This window comes from Pieris brassicae, chromosome 2 (assembly GCF_905147105.1).
Source record: "Pieris brassicae chromosome 2, ilPieBrab1.1, whole genome shotgun sequence".
In the NCBI taxonomy this organism is placed as follows: Eukaryota; Metazoa; Arthropoda; class Insecta; order Lepidoptera; family Pieridae; genus Pieris; species Pieris brassicae.
In genome coordinates this window covers 21,757,820-21,778,273 of record NC_059666.1, presented here as the reverse complement: position 1 = coordinate 21,778,273, position 20,454 = coordinate 21,757,820, and the positions used below count along the sequence as shown (strand labels likewise).

The 20,454-nt window shown below is 33.5% G+C and overlaps 3 non-coding genes across 3 annotated transcripts; 1 reads left to right on the top strand and 2 right to left on the bottom strand.

The window, feature by feature from the left end:
- Positions 1-6,142: 6,142 nt before the first annotated feature.
- Trnaf-gaa lies at positions 6,143-6,215 on the bottom strand. The gene has a single exon. It is a non-coding gene; the product is annotated as a tRNA-Phe (tRNA).
- Positions 6,216-11,864: 5,649 nt separating this feature from the next.
- Positions 11,865-12,067, top strand: LOC123706582. Its single transcript, XR_006753411.1, has one exon. It is a non-coding gene; the product is annotated as a small nucleolar RNA U3 (small nucleolar RNA).
- A 320-nt stretch (positions 12,068-12,387) lies between these two features.
- On the bottom strand, positions 12,388-12,460 carry Trnam-cau. Its single transcript has one exon. It is a non-coding gene; the product is annotated as a tRNA-Met (tRNA).
- Positions 12,461-20,454: the final 7,994 nt, after the last annotated feature.

Below are 20,454 nucleotides of genomic sequence, written 5' to 3'. Positions count from 1 at the left end.
AAAAACGTATTTGACGCAGTCGAAAAACTAGTACAAATTAATATTTAACGGGCCTCAAGAGAATGCTCGCTGGACAGAAAAATTTGCGCTGATGAAAAGGTAATCGCCGAATCTGAAGCCTATTTTGAGGATAAAGATATCTATCTATAAAAAATGGAATCGAAATTGTATGAATCGCTATTATCTTTGTATCGCTCTCAAAGACTTTATTGAATGAACTTTCCAGCCCGCCTAATGTAACAAAAACGTTTTCTACAGGCAAATGTTGACTACAAAAAAAAACTGGCATTCTAAAAAGATACATAAATCTATCTCTCATCACATTATTAATGAGTGGTCATCGGAGAATGTATCTTGATTAAATTGTTGATGTGATAACATCATTACTACTGCATGGACCACCCAAAATCATCACCTCGAACTAAAGATAAAGGAAATTATGAAAATGATGATTGCTTGTAATTAAAGGCTTCGATGGCAATTTGCATGTGATATGAGCTAATGGGCAAGGTTCTTTAAATATTTCGGAATTAATTTACATAGATAAACCGTGTATGCCCTTAAGTAGTTCGTAATTTATATTTAGATTGTTTTCCATGTGAAAGTAGGATCAGATACGATTACTAATCGATACCTAAAATATCTGTTAATCTCAATTATATAAAATTCTCGTATCACAATGTTCGTTCCCATACTCCTCCGAAACGGCTCGACCGATGCTTATGAATTTTATTATGAATATTCAGTAAGTCTGAGAATCGGCTACTATCTATCTTTTAAACCCCTAAGTAATAAGGGGTGTCCACCCAAAAAAAAATATTTTTAGACAATTTTTTTTGTTTTATTTTTTATGATACAGCATACATACAACCCTTAATTGTAACCCCTCTACGATAGACCCTTATTTTTTATTATAGCAGATAGGTTATTTTTATTGAACTAATTTTTTTTTTCCTGGATATAATGTACATGGCAAAACGACGTTTGCCGGGGCAGCTAGTTTAAAATTAAATTATAAATATAAGTATAAAAGCGAATTATGTTACAGTGTATAATAGTACAATCCAGTTTGACATTTGTCTGTTTTGTTAATTATTAATTTATAGTCAAGTGAATTTAGTGCTAAATTTTGTCGTTTTAGGTGCGTCCTGTTGGTTTTCTTTCGACGCCTACACTGTGCAAGTCTGCGCATGTACGCTTTATAGTCGTTTGAGGTATTAAGTAGTTTATGTGCGTATAGATATTCAATCACTATCACAATAGCACGTGTAATCAGTATGATTAATACATATTTATTTCTGTTACAACCCTTTTTAGAAAATTTTAGAAAGGTTTTGTTCAACATCATTTCTTTGAAGTTTGTCTCTGTTAATTCCTATAATTTGTTCAGTGTTTACCTGTCGTATTCATTGGACAGTCAGTCAGGTCACGACTGCTAAACCAGGGTTAAAACACGCGACCTACAGGTCCAAGTAAAGGGTTCAGAATCATGCGTATAACATCACCGTGTAAATCATAAGAGATACAGAATTAACTATTAAAGTTTTATAGAATTATAATCTTTGAACATTAAATATGCTACTACAGTATTCATGGACGGTTTGAGGGCGTTCCAATGAGTAATGAGCGTTGTAACGTTTATAGTTGATTTATGGTTAAGTTTTTTAGTGTACGGCACTTTTTATCATACGTTTGACAACACAGACTAAAAATATCACCTTAAAATCTACTTCCATAAGGTTCGATTGTAACAACGATTAAAAATAAATATAATATTTTTCTTTATTGTCAAGATGTTACACGCATTTCAACCCACACTCCTCACTACCTCACTGTTACATATTGACATACTGTTACTATAATGAATTAATGAACTGCTTTTTCAAAACATCATTTAAACAACATTTTTTTAAAGGCAGGCCATTACAAGAAACTTAGCAAAGAGTTTATTGCCCGTTCTTTTGGTCAGTTCCCCCATAATTTGAGAAGTGGCAGTAAATGTAAATTGAGAAGAACTTGATGGCCCGCATTTTATAAATTGAAAGACATGTCGTTACGTTTGCGATTTAAAAAAAAAACAATATTTACGGAAGCGCTGTCTTAATTAATATAGATATAAATAAAACTATAATTCCATTATTTTCGAATTCAATGGAAATTCTTAATCATGATTTTCAAATTAAAAAGTTATCGACTAGCGGAAGTCGATTAGATAACCAAAGGAATGTCTTTTTAACTGACTTGAAAAGGCGAAATAGTTTTTCTATTTAAATTTTGAAGATGTTTGTAAGCAATACACTCAAAAACCACTTCGCCGATTTTGACCATCGACTTTCACCATTAAAATACATTAGGCTTTAGTAGTAAAGATTATTTCGTTTTGTAAAAAATAAATGCCAATGCCGATCTATCCTCAAATCGAATCCTTTGACCTCTTACGTGTACATCGCTGATGTCAACAGGTCGATGGCGATAATATTAAATACAATCATTAGCAAAACATATGACAGCTCATACAATTTAAATGTGTAGGCATACAAAAATTGTAACGTTACACAACCGTACGATTAACAACATAGACGAACCGGTATTAATAGATATTATGTCATGTACGCACAGAGAAGCCGCTTCCAAATTATTTTTGTATTAATTATTCTTCGTGAAATTAGCATACAATATAACCCATTCGATGCGGTGGCGCCGACACACCTACACACACAGTACACTCATGGAACCTTTTCAAATTAAAGTCACGAAACTTTACGAATGTTTACCACTGTGCGATGTAAATTTTTACTTTGATAAAGTTCTATGCATCTAATAATCTACGAGCCGTAATTAATTACGTTAAAAACTAGTCGTTAGTACCTCGGAGTTTGCATGTTCTCATTTATTAGTGTCACTAGACTATCTTGTAATGAATTGGTAAAAAATTTGAAACATCGTAAGTTGAATTCAAAATAACAATGTTGTGATCAATAAGGATAGGAAAAACACGGCGTATTGATTTTTTTAAATAATAAAATCACAAGTCATAGCCAATCCATGTTTTTCAAGGGAACCTTATGCAGGAGTCATAGGCTTCAGTAGGCCTTTTTTGATATCAGAGGTGAAAATGCATATGGGCATACCATAAAAGTTACAGGAATTTGGGTGAGTACTATCCATTAAAACCACCTGGAGTAGTTCCTGCAAAGCAACGTTAAAGATGGTCCGAAGTCGCTTTCGCATTCCGGGACCTCAACGGCATGCTACACACAAAATCTTCGGTGAAATGCACACTACATAGGAGGCAGGAGATGAGCATATGTTCTCCTATTCACTCTGCGTCTTCTTATCCTAGGATTTGTCCTATAGCGCTCCCTCTTCTTCTGTTGTCTCCTTCTTTAGAATTACTTACTCACAGAAAGATACCGGCTTCAGTAGGCGGCAGGCCCAATACTTAAGGGGTAGACGCTATTCTAGTGTTCCATGTTTCCACTTTCCACTGTTTATCACTTAAGACTAACGTGTGTCCACACTAATTCACTTATTGGAACGGTTTTGTGCATTTCAATCTGCTCACTGGGTCCGTAGCATCAAGAAGTTGAACAGCCTCGGTATTCATTACAGATGACTGCGAAAAGTTATTACTTACAGGCCTAACAAGGCTGTAAGATACTGATTTTATTATTTACAGCTAAGTGCGTGAAATAAAGATGTTTGAAGCATGGACTGCCATTCCAATTCTGTTACTAGACTATATATCTTTTCATTTATCGACTTTCGCGACTATACTCTAGTACACTTTATATTTAAATTTGCGTTTAGGCTTTTAAAATTCCCGGAACACAGTAAACTGTGTCAAATAACCGTTATGAATTTAATTCGATAAATTTAAGGTAATAAATATGCTATCCATCAAAGATGTGTATGAAATTGATGAATGAGATGACTTACCATGAAATCCTAATTGTTGACCTGATTAAAATAACACGTGGCTTGGGCGTGTCATCTTCACCCGGGTCGGACTTTTGAATCGTGGCTGTGCATCTATAGGCTGCTCTTTCTATGTGCGCTGATCAGTCTTCCTGGGTGGAGGAAACAGTGACCGCAGGACTAAAAACTGACGCATGTCCTCGTTCAAGTACAGAACTGAACAGCTGATCACTGAGTAAGCTAAGGAAAGTGAGAAATGCTGTACCTTCAACCTGAAGGGTTACTCGAACAGTTTACCCACTAACTGGTTGATATGCTAAGCGGACGAAAAAAGCTAGTTGGCGCAATTCAAGGTATCATCGTCGTACAGACTGTAGCCGAACGTTGTGTCGCTACAAATCGTTATGTAGCCCACGGTTTACTCAGTAAATTACAACCATAAGTATGTATGTGGTAGATGTGTATGGTAGATACCATTAAATCAATTAAAAGCAAAATTTATTTATCACACTTATGACAATCAACTCTCCGCTATTGTTTATAACCAAGTATTAGTGTACAGGAAATTGTAAGAAACTGCATCCATTGTCACCATCCGACAACAATAAGGTTAAACAGCATCATTTCTAGATGTCCACTTCTTCTTCTTCAAGGCTTGGGTGCAAAAAGACACATCTTGATGAAGGCTGTTGAGCCAGATAATTCCAGTATTATTAAGCAAACTGTGTCAGCCAGTTTTTGGGTCTTAGTGTAATGCTATGTATGTTACAAATGTAAGTTAGAATCCAAATCTGTTAGCAATTAATAAATAGTAAATAAAAGAGTGCTTTTCGTTGACCACCATGCTTAAATATGGTTAACTTCACATGTTAAAACAAAACGTCTTAATAATAAAATAACAAACGCTAAATAGCAGCAATTGATAAGGTAACGTTATAGATGTATTTACGATAGTGTATTAATGTAATACTTTTGGAAAAAAAATATTATTAATGAGTATTTGCGTGAAACATTATAGTTAATATTAATGTGATAATTTGATTGAATCATACGGTTAATGTAATTGTCTATTCTAGCTTTTAAGACAAATGCACGCCATTATGTGTGGCAGAATATGCGAACTTAAGATTGTACTACCATAACATTTGTACAAATAAATTGTTATTATCGTTAAAAATATACAGGGTGTACCAAAAGTCGACGTCAAGTCGAAATTTTCCTACAAGTTGGAGTGATGGGCACAGGGTTTAGGATCATAGGTTACATAAAGCACTATTCGGGATGACGTAAGAGAAATTTTTTTTGGCAAAAAGTAAATATTTGTAACAACAGGAATGAAAAAACTGTTACATGGTGTACATTTTCTGGAATAAAAGGAAAATTTCCATGACTACATGACTTAATTTTTTTTTTAATTTTTCTGATAACTGGTGTGGCATTACCTATGAGAAAATTTCGACTTGACGTCGACCTTTGGGACACCCTGTATAAGTCGAGAGAATAGCGAGTAAGCTTCGAGCTTTATGTTGTTAAAGCTTCGACGTTCGTGTCGGTTCAGTGAAAATTCGAAGTAAAATACTAGCTTAATATCTCACACAAGAACGTGTTAATTGTAGTAATTCACGCTTTAATTGATATCGTTTTCAAGCGAGTGGGTAATTGCGAAGTATTTAGCGTTTTGATTTGTGAGAAAAATATAGGTGTGTTAAGCGAGAGACTATTGTAATGTAATAACAAGGCGGGATCTTATTATTTTTATTATTTATTGCAGGCCAGTGCCCTCCTGGTGTAAGGTTCATTTTGTATGATTTGATGTTAAGTGGGAATTAAAAGCTCAAAATGATCGATTTTTAGTTTAGTTTGATTCAAATCAATCCGATCTCTTTTGGATTTCCGAGAAATTTGTGGACAAACGTATCACTCAACAAAGCGTAGGGAGTTTTTCACACGACATTGGAAGCCAATTTACTCATTGTGTTTGTTACATTTTTTTCGTTTACAACCTAGATTCAATTAATATAAAAGATCATCAAATATAACACAAGATATGTCAAAAGTTTATCAATTCTTATTCAGTTGCAAAGTCGAGATGTTCACTTCTTCAAAATTCAAATATTTACAATTTGATCCTTGATTTAATAATTTTATTAATGAGGTAATAGCAAGAATGAAACCGTTTTATTACTTTATTATTAGAATAAATCAAAATTTAAAAAGCTATTGATGCCGAAACCCGGGATTGAACCGGGGACCTTTAGATCTTCAGTCTAACGCTCTCCCAACTGAGCTATTTCGGCTTATTCGGCGTGTTCCAAATTTACGACCCTATGACAAATTCAAAAATATAATACCGACAACTGTTACTTCATCCAGTATTGGATAAGACAACGAGCCATACAGGTATCAGTAATTTAGCAGATTATCTGTATTTTATCATTAATTACACAATACAACTCTAAATCAAATTAGTTTTTCTTATTTCAGTTACCCTCCTTTGATTTAATTATGTTCAATTTTTATATTGTTATGCAACGAAGTGTTAATAAAAAAATTGAATTAGTAGTTAACCAGTTATCTTATTTAGACCAAAGTTTACACAGTTTTCTCTCTCTTCGTTCTTTACACTCACAATAATAAATACATACATATTTATTTTATTTGTTCCGCGCGTTTCCAAGGATATTGACAGAACATCGATCTTGCATTAAAACGTTCGTATTGGTATTGCTGCCTAGAAGTCACAGACTAGGGACGAAAGAAAAAGTTAATAAAAATTATCAACTAATTAATAGCTAATTCGGGTGTGTTGTGTGTATGTAAGTAAGGACATGTACGTGGGTGTGTGTATGTGGGATGAACGCTGTACATAGTTAATACAAGGAGGATTAACAGGTTAAGAATATTCTGCAATAGCTTTATCTAGTCGAAGCTTACATTTCTTTGGTCGTACCTTTTTAATATAATAGGGGCAGCCTCGTGCCAGGGGGTGCCAAACGAGGCTGTGGGACGCCCAAACAGTGCAGTCATCGCAGCCCGAAGACACACAGTTTTAGTGAGTGCATTACCGGCCTTTGGGGGAATTTTAAATCGTTACATAACGTTAATATACATACTTATGTCGTATACGTTTGCAATATCAGAACTACGGACAAATATGAGGTAATTTCAGAAAATTACGTTATTCACGCCTATAGCGCGTACCCCTATAATACGTTTTCGTATAACGCGATTTGGGTAACACATATAACGCGGTATTTCCCCCTATATAGCGGAGATTTCTCAAATTATACTTCTATAGTGTGAAATTCATAATGATCAGTCAAGTTGCGCGTACCTTTGCACTTGTTTCAACTGTGTTTTGGGATTGTTGAAACTGTTTTATGAGAATACTTTTACATCGCGATTTTCTGTTACACGAGGATAACTGTAATAAGTCCACTATCTATTTTGATTTTCATAACAAAGGTACTATTGTTAGTTACACTTTGATATGGACGTATGATTGTGTTAAAAATAAATGTTAATATATAATCTTAATCATTCGTTTCGCTTAAATAACCGATGACCAAGGTAATTTAAAAGGCGTGATGCTACCTCTTTGCGAGGAATGCTGCGCAATCACTTTGGGATAAAGGCGCCGCAGGTAGCCACCCCCATTAATTGACTATTAAACACGTCAATGAAAAAAAATTTAAAGACAATGTATTTTATCAAAGTTGATAACTCAATTTAGTTGGGGCGATGGACTTAAAGCTGAAGAGCCGCGTCCAAGATTAATTTCAATAGAATTTATAATAGTTCTTTACAGACCTTGAAGTTTGAGTTAGGTAATAGTAAAAGGCCGACAACGCACTTGCGAGTGAGTGGCTATAGGCGGCGGTATCCATTAACATCAGTTGAGCTATGCGTTTGACCCCTGTTACATACAAACAACGTATATTGTGAAGGTGTTTAAAACATTTTTACTCGTCCACTTAGAAATCAAATTAGAAAATCAATTTGGCGAACAGGACGTTCAGAAAGGGCAGTCATCAAAGACTATGGACTATATATACTATGAGGATATATACTCCTATACATATATAATAAATTAATTTTGCTAATTGATATTTGTATTGTCTTTTGTTAACATATCTTTTACACATTGAAAGAAAGACACTTTTTAACTGAATTGAAGCTATGTATTATTATAAACTTATAATTATTTTATTTAAAAAAATGTTTTTCTTTCAATTTTTATTTGTGTTTTAATAGTCATAAACATGGTTTATAATATATACGTAAAGTTTTAATCTCATAATTTAGATTGATGTTAAACGGGGCTGTTAAACAAAATAATGCAATTCCAAAATTTGGATCGAGTCCACCCCTTTCGGTGTTCCAAAAGTGCAACGTTGGCGGCATCTTTAATAAAGATAAAAATTACAAAATTAGGAGAGTTTTATAAATGGAATTACAAATATATTTCTACTTCCTTAAAATTATCTTCATTACTATGAATTTGCAATAGCATACTATCTTAGACAGACATTTATTACTAACGAACTCATACATATAATCACAATATAAAAAAAGAAAAGTAACAAACAATTTTGTTAAGGAATAAGGAAGTTTCTATGTGTGTAATGTAACACACATTAGTAGTTGTAGCTGGCCCTGGCTCAGCACTATGCTCCACAAAGCAGACGTGTTCCATGGCACTGGTCAATCTGTGTTAGTGTTACAACAACAACATCAACAACAAGTGTTTAGTAAACATTAAAAGTGTAAGCAAAGAAGTCTTTAAGACTTGTGTGTAAAAGTATATTGTAAAAAATATCGCACTCTTAATGTTCTTCTGTATTACATACATATTGTAACTAAATTATTTTCTCTTGATGGTGCTCTGTTCCTTACCAAAAAACAGTTACAACCACGTACAATTGCTTAGTAAAATCCCATTTATTCGATAGAATAAAGATTAGACAGAAAGATGGTATGGTAGCGCTTCAGATAATTTTCTACAAAAAAAAAGTATTTAAAATTCTCTCTTCATCCTAACATTAACACCAAATTAATGAACATTAAGCTGTACACAACGTTTTAGCATAAATTTAACAATCCCATACGTAGCCGGCATAGCTAACCACATACATATACGTATACATGTACCAAGCATCAGAACAGTCGTAAAAGTTTTACCAATTTTAGAGCGGGTGAAACATCTTGCCTCCTCCTATTTCCTGTATAATAGTAGATGACCAGTTTCAAATGCGCCTGCGAAGGTTTTTGGTGGATGATATATTTTACTTTTTTTCTCATGTAATTTTTTTTTTGTAAAATCATTCCTGGCACACCAATGGAGTTTATATGAGCGCATTTATTATTCGCTCGAACGGTGAAAGAAAACATCGTGAGTAAGCCGGCTCATGGGCGTTTGGCACAGGAGACTGATCACCAACTTGCCCATTATATTGACGTATGTTGTAGCGCCACTGAATTATTTATTTTTAAACTTTAAACATAAGCCTCCTATGTATGAACGCGCTACGCGATCTTACCAAAATACAAAGACAATAAAAAATGTGACAAAATTTAACTTTAGAGATTTAAAGTGCATTTTGAAGTCCAAATAACAAGAATACACAACAAATTTCCGATCTTTGTTTCATTATATTTTTTGCGACGTTTTTCAAAATATCCGTGACTAATCATGCTCTTAATGATGAGATATAAATCTTCCCTTAATAGCTAGGGCGGTGTCATTAAAGGAGTACCACATTAAGGGTGCAACCTCACTGGTATTGGATAACAATTCTATAGAACTATTGATTGACTATATTGTGACGAGAGGCTTTTAAACTTTTTTTGGAGTTTACTCCTTAAGAAACGATTTGAGTTATACGGCCCGGTACGGAAATTTTATGAGGAGTAAAATCAAGTGTAACACGAAAAGTTGAGGCGTTACGTAGAAAGATATAAACATATATATATCTGTAGGATTGAACGTGTAAAAGAATGATTCCATCTCATTCTCTCTCTAAAATTGGATTTGTATAAATTGAACACAATTATTATTGTTATTGTTATTATTATTTATATTTTTTTGTAACATACTTTATGTATTACGCTTTATTGAAGTAATATAAATAATCCGAATAATTACAGATATATATTTGTTTCTCTTATCATTTTAGCAGATGCGTTCATTTACTCTTTTTTTCTATTCGATATATATCATAATTATCGTTCGGAAGGAGAAAACTCCAATCGTGCGTCGTAGCTGACACACACACACATTTTAATCATCAAATACTATTCGCATTGACCAATATTTAGTAATTTATCCATCTACGCTGCAAATGTACTTACGAAATGTAGGTCACATTTCGTAAGTACTCAACACAAATTACTCGGAATCTGATATTCATTACAACATAGGGATTATCAAAGTTTTATCAAAAATGGTGCAGTCGTTGGAAGGCAATTATGTAGGAACGTCTACGAAAAGTCGGAGTTTTCTACAACTTGTAGTATACATGTCTTTATAGACGATAACAAATGTTGAAACGTATTTCAATCAGTAAGATGTTTCCTTTATTGTGTTTGACAATTCTGCTTTAACCTATTTACAGTAACAAATAATAATAATATTTTTTTCATGCTATCCTAATATCCTAACTTCCTTCAGTACTAATTATCGAAACCCCTTTACGCCTAATCCAGCTGTTTCAAAAATCTTTCCATGGTATTCTTAATCTGTTCGCTTCCTGCTAACGATTATATTTCTTATACTCTCTTCTTCGGCGTTCTCTTCTCCTGCTTCATCTTGGTTCTTTCCATAGAGTTGTGTCTATATGCGTCATACTACTGCCACTTCAGGTTTAGGGTACATTCTAAGGCATGCCGTTTTTTACTTTATGTATAGTCATAAAAGCGACGTTTAATATAGTAAGTTACGACAATTAAGTTACACAACTGTTGCATTGGCTGTTAGCGGATATGGAAGTTGTATAGTTATAAATAAATAAATATTTTTACGCGATAAAATGAATCTCAAAAATCTATGTTAGTAAAACATTATTTCTACTCGCAACACATGGGAGTATGACTATATGGCATTGACCACTAAGATTTATGTTTTAATTTTTTTTAAATTTAAATTTTTAACCTTTTATTTCGCCTCGTGACCTTAACCGCTGAGTAAATTCCTTCGTGTTGGAATTCCAAACAATACGCCATCAAATTTGCGTTGTTTTAGTTTTCTACGCTTTTTAGCATTCTGCATTTCTAGGGTTCAGGGTTGTCGTAAAGTTAACTGTAGGTACTTCAGGTAACCAACAAACACAGATATATTGTACCTTTGTTACGATGCAAGCGTGTTTGGAATGTGAAACATTTGGAAAAATATTGTCTTCTCTCTATAACAGAAATGATTATGTATATTATTATTATTTTTCTGTTGATGTTATTCTTAATTGCTTTAGTTAATATAATTATTCATACATTTGTAAATAATATCTTTTGTAGATAGGTAAAATGTATTCTAGTAAAGCGCCACCTAGTTCAATTTTTTTAAACTATAATAATCCATGAAAAAGGGGTACAGTTTCTATGTTACCTTAGTTTTCACTAAAACCGGTAGGTGTAGCTTAACTAGAATCGAGTAAAGTAAAATAAATAAAACATAATATTCTAATTTCGGGACTAAAATTATACTTGGCGTGAATTAAATATTTTATTATAAAACTTTTACACATTCCAAGCAATTATTTTTATTACATTCCTAATGTAAGAAAAACTTACCTTGATTGAGACGCCATCTAGTTTAGATTAAAGTATACAGAATCCAAATAAATTTATTTAATTATATGCTAGATGGCGCTGTATTATCAAGAATTATTACAAAACGCGCTATTGGTAGTATTCAAATGTACATGACTACCATGCACACAGAAAAATATATTAAGACCTTACTTCATAGGATCATTTCTATAGTATGCTCTTCACGCAACTTCTCACTCTACGTGGGAAATTTCCAGCCATGATGATGAGACGTGGCGCGGTGCCCTGAGCGTGAGGCGGGCGATGATGAAAATCATCAGCCTTCGATGATCGTTCACTGTCTCGCTTGCGAGATAGCGTGGGGTACTGTCGCTGTCTGAGTGGCTTCTTTTAACTTTATATAATAATAAACAAATATTAGTAGCGTCCTCTGAAACATTTTTATGTTCTTTATCTACGAAAATATATATTTTTTTAATTTAAAGATGTTATAAGCAATGTTCACAAAGGCCGAAGAAGGATACATTTCAATATGCAATATTTTATTTTATTGTTTTTATAAACAACAGTACATGACAAGATTACTGTTAGGTGATTTAAGTGAGAAAATAATTTAAAAGTTTATTAGACAATTCATATTATTTATACATGGAATGTAGTGGAAAAATAACAAAATAATTTTATGATAGAAATACATAAAATCATTGCCCCGGGTGAGGATCGAACTCACGACCTTAAGATTATGAGACTTACGCGCTGCCTACTGCGCCACCGAGGCCGGTGTAATAGTTGCTGAAAGTAGCTTACATTTAGTTAAACAAATCTATACCCAAGACTTATTAATCACAAACAATTACTTCATATATATATTCTTGTATACTATTATATAGTTAGTTACAATGTTTGCTTAAGAGGTAAGTTAAAATCAATCTCTGTGATAACTACTTACCCCGATACCACAACCCGTATATACTTATGATCATACAATCGTTACTAATATGAAAAAATGGTTTTCGAAAGGCCTCTGGCTGTTTTTAAAATATATTCAGTATTTTATAAGATAGTATTTATTAGGTCTAGGTCTATTGTTTAGCTTGTTTCTGTATAAGAAATTTTATATATACAAAACATGCTCTTCCACCCACCTAAAGAGAGGATCCTGGACCAGTCTATCCACTGACAGGCCCAAAGACACCAGTGGCTAAGGTCAAGAACTTCTATATAATCTCTAATTTACTAAACATAAGCCTATTTCAATTTGAAAAAATCTCTCTCACTCTCTGTTCTCTCATATATGTTTTAAAACATGATTCCTTAAAGTTTACTACTTTGATATAAGGTTGAATATCAGTGATTCCATGTAACAGATGAGACAAGCCGAAGCACGTAGAGCGGGAAATGGGAAATTTAATGAAAATATTACAAGTTGCCAGTCCGTCTGTCCACATCGCTCCCTTGACTATTCAGAATACATGGAGACGGCTTATATATTTCCAAATGTGTTAAAGGCATCAAGCACCGATCTATGACAATATTTATTTACTTTACCGTAACACACGTGTAAAATAACGAAGCAATAATTCATAATTGAATCCTAAATCATATGTTGTTAATATAACACTTGCTTGTAGAAAAAAACGTATTTTTAAAGCTAGATTATTTTTCCTTTCCGCGGTCTCAAATTTCAAAGATATTATATTTCTCTAAGAATTACATTTACTTAGTGAGAATATTTAGAGTAGTTAAGTTATGTACATCGTGTTTGGAAATTATTTGAAAATAAGCTATATAACCTAAAAATATTACCTACTAATAATATGTAGATTTTTAACATACAAGGTATATAGGTAGCATCGAAGTTACATGTCATCGATATTGTGTGACTAATAAATAGAAATAATTTCTTAGACTCTCGTTCGCAGATAAAAATAAATGCTAGAGGTGGCTTTTTTGACATTTTGTAAATACATACCTACAACTTTTACGATTTTTCTTTTCTTTTTTCGTTTTTTTTTTATTTGAAAAAGTTTTTATATCTTTTAAACTCAATGAAAATTTATTAAACCTTCGTGCGCCTTGATACATCGCTTTAGGTTTTTCGTAATTAGTCCTTGGTTGTATTAAATATAATTGATAAATATTTCCTGATGAATATTTTCTTTATAAATCCTTATAATGTGTAGAAAAAACTTCATCGGAACTTCTTACTTCTCCAAGTATTTCTCTATTCGATTCTTATGGTTATAACCCATAATATTATTATTTTATAGGGTGATATTATCTACCTACGTTTAAATTTTGCCTGTTAGGCATAGATGATATTTGATATGATAGTTCAATCGTAGTAGTAAGAAGAAGGTAGTATTCTAATCCTAGTTGTACAAATTAAATAAGGACTGTTTCGTATAATATCCGACGCGATTATAACCTAAGTATAAATATATATAGATATTGAATGGTGATGGCTTAGTGGCTTCTGCGTGCGATTCTCATACCTGAGGTCGTAGGTACAATCCCCGGCTGCGCAAACTTTATTTCTATGTGTGCATTTAACATTCAAACGGTGAAGGAAAACATCGTGAGAAAACCGGCTTGCCTCATACCCAAAAGTCTACGGCGTAAGTCTATTCATAAGTTGAAGTTGGAGTTTTACTACTTTTACTATTATTTTTTTTTCTACTGAGTATTAGATTCCTATTTGTTTTTTTTTACGCCTGAGGCGCAAACTAGCTGCTATGGTCACTGGCAGAATGACCAGCGCTGTGGAACAACTCTGCTCCTCAGCATAATGCTGAGCCAGGGCCAATTACAACCACAGCACATACGCATTACACAATTAAATCTTTTTCTTAAAAAAAAATGTTATCTTTCTATTATTATTATTTTTGTATTTATTTTTCTTTTTGATTATTGTTATTTTATGTGTTTCTGTGTGTGTTTTGTTGGAAATAAATGAAGTGAAGTGAAGATACAGTTTTAGAGTGTTTAAGTGTATTTTTGTGTATCTTTCTTAGCGCCATTTTCATGTTGTTCTGTTTAGTACGTATATACTGACTCATTAGCTGATCGTATCTTCCTTTCCAAGGTACATCTAACTGTATTATCTTTTCTTTTTTGGCCGAGTATACTTCTTTCCCTGGCTTTCGTAGTTTTTTATTGGTTTAATATTATACTGAGAGTAAATTATGTAACAGCTCAGACCCGTAGACTAGGCATCATATTTCTGTTTTTTTAGCCAGCAATCATCCTTCAAGGCCGTACACACAACGTCTTATTTTTCCCTTAACAATATGGAATTGCGCATGTTCATACGAACGAATACAAAACTACCACAAAAAATATAACATCATTCCACCTATTGCATAATTAGTTAAATATTCAAAAACGATTTGCATCCCCAATAATTTATTGACAAATCCCCGCTCCCAAAACTTTGTGATTGACGTCTAAATGTCATTATTTTCACATAAAACTCCCGAGAGTGAGAAAATTTCACCTCGTTTTTAGGCCTCCTTAACCCTTACCGCGGTGAATATTTAAAAAGTCGTTGGCAACATTTTAATTGGGCAATCCTGCTAGGATTAAATTATCAAGACACCTAGTTACCGCACCGTTTCAAACTTAATGAATTCAACATGGATTTAGCTAAAAAGTTTGTAACCATTAAATTGTCGTTATAAAACGAAGTTGAGGCTCACGTTTCTATTTAGTTATTAGTACTTTTATTAGTTTTATTTATTTTGTGATTGCTTGTTTGATTTTTCCGGTGCTAGCTTGCTTATGTTTTAATATAATTGATGTGTATGTGTGTAAAATTTGTGATGTCATATTTTCTTGTATAGCATACAACTTACTACTGAAGTACCATACGCTCTAAGCGTAGCTAAAAAAAAAACTTAATCAGTTTAAAAAGTCAAGTATTATTTTAATTTCCTTTTTATAGAAGGTAGAATGTTTGTGTACTTTGTACGAGGGGAGCATTTCTCATTCTTTGACTTTTTGCCTTAATTTTTTACGGCAAATCTCCAGAGAGTGATCCAAGATTTGAAACAGGACGGAGTTTTAAACTTTTAAGAGTTTGTTAAAAGACACTTTTACAATGGGTTAGCCTTAACAAAGCGCGACTTGCATAATTTTATATCGTCCCAGAGGTGTGCCGTTTTGATTGTCAAAGCAGAAAATTACTTCACAGAATCGCTAACAGCATAAAAACTTCTGTGTTTTTACAAAAAAAAAAATCCCTTAAGATTCATATTCTCCTTGGCTTAGTGGTTAGTGAACACGGTGTTTAATTCCTGGAATAAACAATACAGATTAAAGTACGGAAGACTTACCTATTTGACCCTAGGCTTCCTCACTCTGGCGTAGAGTAAACTTAACTATTTTTCACGTTCAAATAACTCATTAGGTATTATATATTATAAATTTGTTATTAATATTCGAACTTTTAGGTTAAATATTGTCTTTGAATTACGTAAATACAATTTTTTCATGCTATAATATATGACATATAAATTACAGTCTAAGACATTATTTCTTTATATTACCATTATTTATTAATTGAACAATAGTAAGAGAATTGAATAAAGGCTCAATAATTCAAAAGAGCTACGCTTAAAGCCTTACGAAGACACTCAATTTGCTGTGTCTACCCCATACCGGCGACAATATTTCTCAACGTAACATTAAAATTTATCACAAGTGAGTCTACGAAAGCCCGGTGATAAAATAAAATGACAGTTGTTTACTATAGACCCGGGAATATCGTGACTATGGAGAAATTGAAAGGTATGGAGCCCGAGAGCTGTTTTATTTATGATGGAAAATGGTTTTTAGATTGCTGTGAGTTACGTTCGAGTAGTAAACATATACGGTGTGTGTGAATTTTTAATACTCTTCTTTTACATCACAATACAATTGAAATAAACTTTTGACGGTGAAATGTATTTCGTGTTTGTGCTTTGAAAAGTTGAAGGTACTGGACAAAGTCAACATCGATATCAATAAAGAGCTTACATAAAATAAAAGCGGGTAAAATTTTATTCGCGCTCGTACGGAAAGAAAGTTAGCGTTAATATGTTTTAGCTAACTATGACACTAATTATGAGAATGTTGGTAGTTTCCATAGAGAATTTGAGGAATTTTTGGAAGATCCCATCTTCAAAAAATTTCTCAAGACTTTGAAATATGAAGTATTAATTGTTGTTAGGTAATTTTTTGTTTTTTTTTTGTTATTACTTTATATATATATATATGGTTTAGGTTATAGGTTGGTAGACTCAGTTTCCGCACTTAGACTCATAATTGGTCCATCCATAAAGTCCTGGCAAATTTAGCCAGCTCCTTCCAGAAGCACAGAAGTCTCCTTGGCACTTCACAGGCTTCACAGAGTGAAATTACTCCTCCTCCAAGAATTTCGGCACGTTGTCAACAGCCTCGTATTCCATGACTACGTGGGTGACGGAGTCCTCTGCGCTTAAACAGCCTCTGCACATGGAGCTGTCTGTCGCGCCTAGGAAAAAAGATTGCCCGTAATTGTTCCTATCATTGTATTGAGATTGGTTCTATTTAAGCTTAGAAGTCGCTTTGTTAGTGGCGGATTCTGGCAGAGCTATTTTGGACTGTCTAAAGTCCGCACTTCGCGACCATCGCTGATGTTGGAGTTCATATCATTCAGTTGGGATATCTAGCGAATCTAAGTTCGAACTAGAGAGAAGTGCAATGGAAGGAGCGAATACGAAATAGGCATCATTTCGGAATCTCTTCTCGGAAGCTCGTTCGCTCCGCTCGAAATTGTATCTGCTATGGAATGGTTGGCACTATGGTAGCGACGCAATCATTGCAACGAACGGCGTCTTAAGTCTATAGTAAAGATACAGCGTAAAAGTTGATACAGGAAATTGCATGCTATCGTTACAAATTGCAGCCTTATAAAAATGTTCACAGCGCAATAAAGCCTCCCATATACCTCAAACACTGCTAAGCAATGTGTAAATAAACAATACATAAGCTGAGATTTTAGTGTCAGAACATAAAGGGGTTGTACACTTTATTTGGTCCGGATGAGCCGGACGGGCCGTAAACCTGGCTGGATTACTTTTATACCTCCTAACAAATAATAGCACATAAAACTTGTGTGAAAAATACTAGTTACGAGAGCAATATGAACGGTTTAAGTACGGATAGTAAAAAGGTGATGTTTTTCTAAAGTGTTTTTATGATATCGGTGAATTTGAAATTAGTTGTAATTATAGTTCTTTAAAACTAAAGATTAAAGTGAAGGTAGGCTCACGAGGGCCAGACCTTCGTTATTTTATAAAAGCTGAAAGTTTTTCTGTATAGAGTGGGATGTGGTTACTTGGAATGTGTATAAAATAGTAACCAAAATTGGTTAAAGTCTCGTCATCCATTGCCGGAAACTTATAACAGAACTACGAACTCCCTAAATAACTTTCTAAAAAACTGAGTGGTTGGAATAGGTTTCAAGAATGTGTAATTATTCCTATTTTCTCTTCTTTTACAAACAGGTTGGATAATTTCCGCACATCAGCTTATTCAGCTGCTCATTTCTGTATCTATTTCATAATCAATTGTTAATCTAATAGGCAAGTAGGTGATCAGCCTTCTGTTCCTGACCCACGTTGTCGACTTTTTGGGTTAGGTTAGGTTAGGTTAGGTTAGGTTAGGTTAGGTTAGGCAAGCCGGTTTCCTCACGATTTTGTTGGTTGCAATTTGTTTGCACAGCCGACCTACCTAGCCGATCACCTACGACCTTAGGGATGAAAGTCTCATGCCGAAGCTATTAGGCCAACTCTGTTTTTTACATAATAACAATAAAATATTATATTAATTGTAACTACGAACGGGAGGTTCGTCAGCTATACATATTTGAGATATACAATAATTTTTTAGGTAATACTCGTAATTTTTAATAATAAATAATAATTAATTAAAAATATTTTTTAAAGATTACTTGTTTTACCAGTTAGTCTAGTTAATAATTTGTTTAAAATTGAAATTATGCTCATAAATATGCCCAAGTTAATTTCATACTTTGCTTGATTAATAATTAGTGTATCTAAACTAAAGATCAATTATCAGGATTGTATATAACTAGATATTTTAAAAGTAATTTGTTTTTCGTTCGTTGCTAACCGTAGGAGAGTAATTCGTAATTCAGATTAAGTAACAAGGGTGAAATAGCTTATAAAAACGTCAGGAGTGATTTAGTTGCTGCACCTAGCAATAAAATATATAGAAACAAGTATTTTAATATATAGTAGGTATGTGTTTGAAGCACGGACAAATAGCAGTCGAAACTATAAATACTTTTACCAATTGCGTCATACCGGGTTGGATTTTTTCATAAAACCTTAAGAAAAAACACTTTTTGAACGGATTAAAGCTTCAAAAAGTATTTTTCTTAATGGGTTAAAAGCTATTTTAACAAAAGACAATACTATAAAACCAGCACGCTTTTGACCCAAAAAGTCGACGACGTGTGTCAGGGACAGGAGGCTGATTGTAATTGAAAAATGATCATGTGACATATACATAAATCTGTGGCCCAGATGTAAAAGCGTTGCGCCGCCACAATTTTTTAACATCTTCTATTTGGTAGTTGGTCAAAGACAGGTAGCGCAGTGGTACGCGTGTTAATCCTACCTGTTTCATGATTGGCTTTGGCCTCAATCCTTAGGCAATCGATGGTAGTTCAATGGTTTTGCCCTGAAACACACACTTGGTATATAAAGGTATACACAATGTAAAATCAGTATATTAGACCGTTCATTCGCTAAGTTGTTGAAAACTTTGATTGTTTTATTCCATCGAGAGATGGCGTTGGTTGTATATTTAGATTATGTTTACAATTGTCTAGTAACTTCTTATTTTTCTTCCAATTATGTCTTATTTTGTTTTAAAGTAATCCTTATGTACTATTACATAATATCGAGTAGATATTTGTTTAAGCTCTAACTAAGGTATGAGCTAAAATACATAAAGCAAAATACTATCAATATTAATTTCAAGGTCGGATTTTAATAATAAATAAATTTTCAGAAGAATTTAACATTTAAAATATATGGATCGATATATAGGGGCAAAATGGGCAGAAGGCTCACCTGCTGTAAAGTGATACCACTGGACACTCTCAACGCCAGAGGGCGAGAACGTTGCCGAAACAAAAAAATTGAATTTTATAAACAATCCTGAGTACAAGATTGTTTCTTTAATTATTATTAATTGAATCACTTCTATATGTATGATTGGGGTGCAACTCACATCCTCGAGGTTGTAGGTTCGATCTCCAGCTGTACACTAATGGAATTTCTGTCTATGCATTTAACATTTGCTCAAACGGTGCAGGCAAACATCGTGAGTAAACCGGCTTGCCTAAGACCCAAAAAGTCGACGGCGTGCGTCAGGCACAGAAGGCTGATCACGTACTTGCCTATTCGATTAACAAATGATCATGAAACAGATACAGAAATGAGAGCCAGACCTAAAAAAGTTGAATCACCGCTGGTTTTTTTTTCTATACCTATGAAACGATAAGTGTAGCAGCTAATATTGGGTACCAAAAGCGTAAAGAGCAAAACTTTTCCAATTAAAAATGGTTATTACCTTACTTCATGTAACATTTAAGAATTAATCGCCAAGTGCTTTGTCGCTACGAGCGGTGCTACGCCGTAGACGCTCATAATAATGGCCGTAAAAGAATAATAAACTGCATAATTAAATAAAGAACGAAACAAAGATTGTGATGTTATC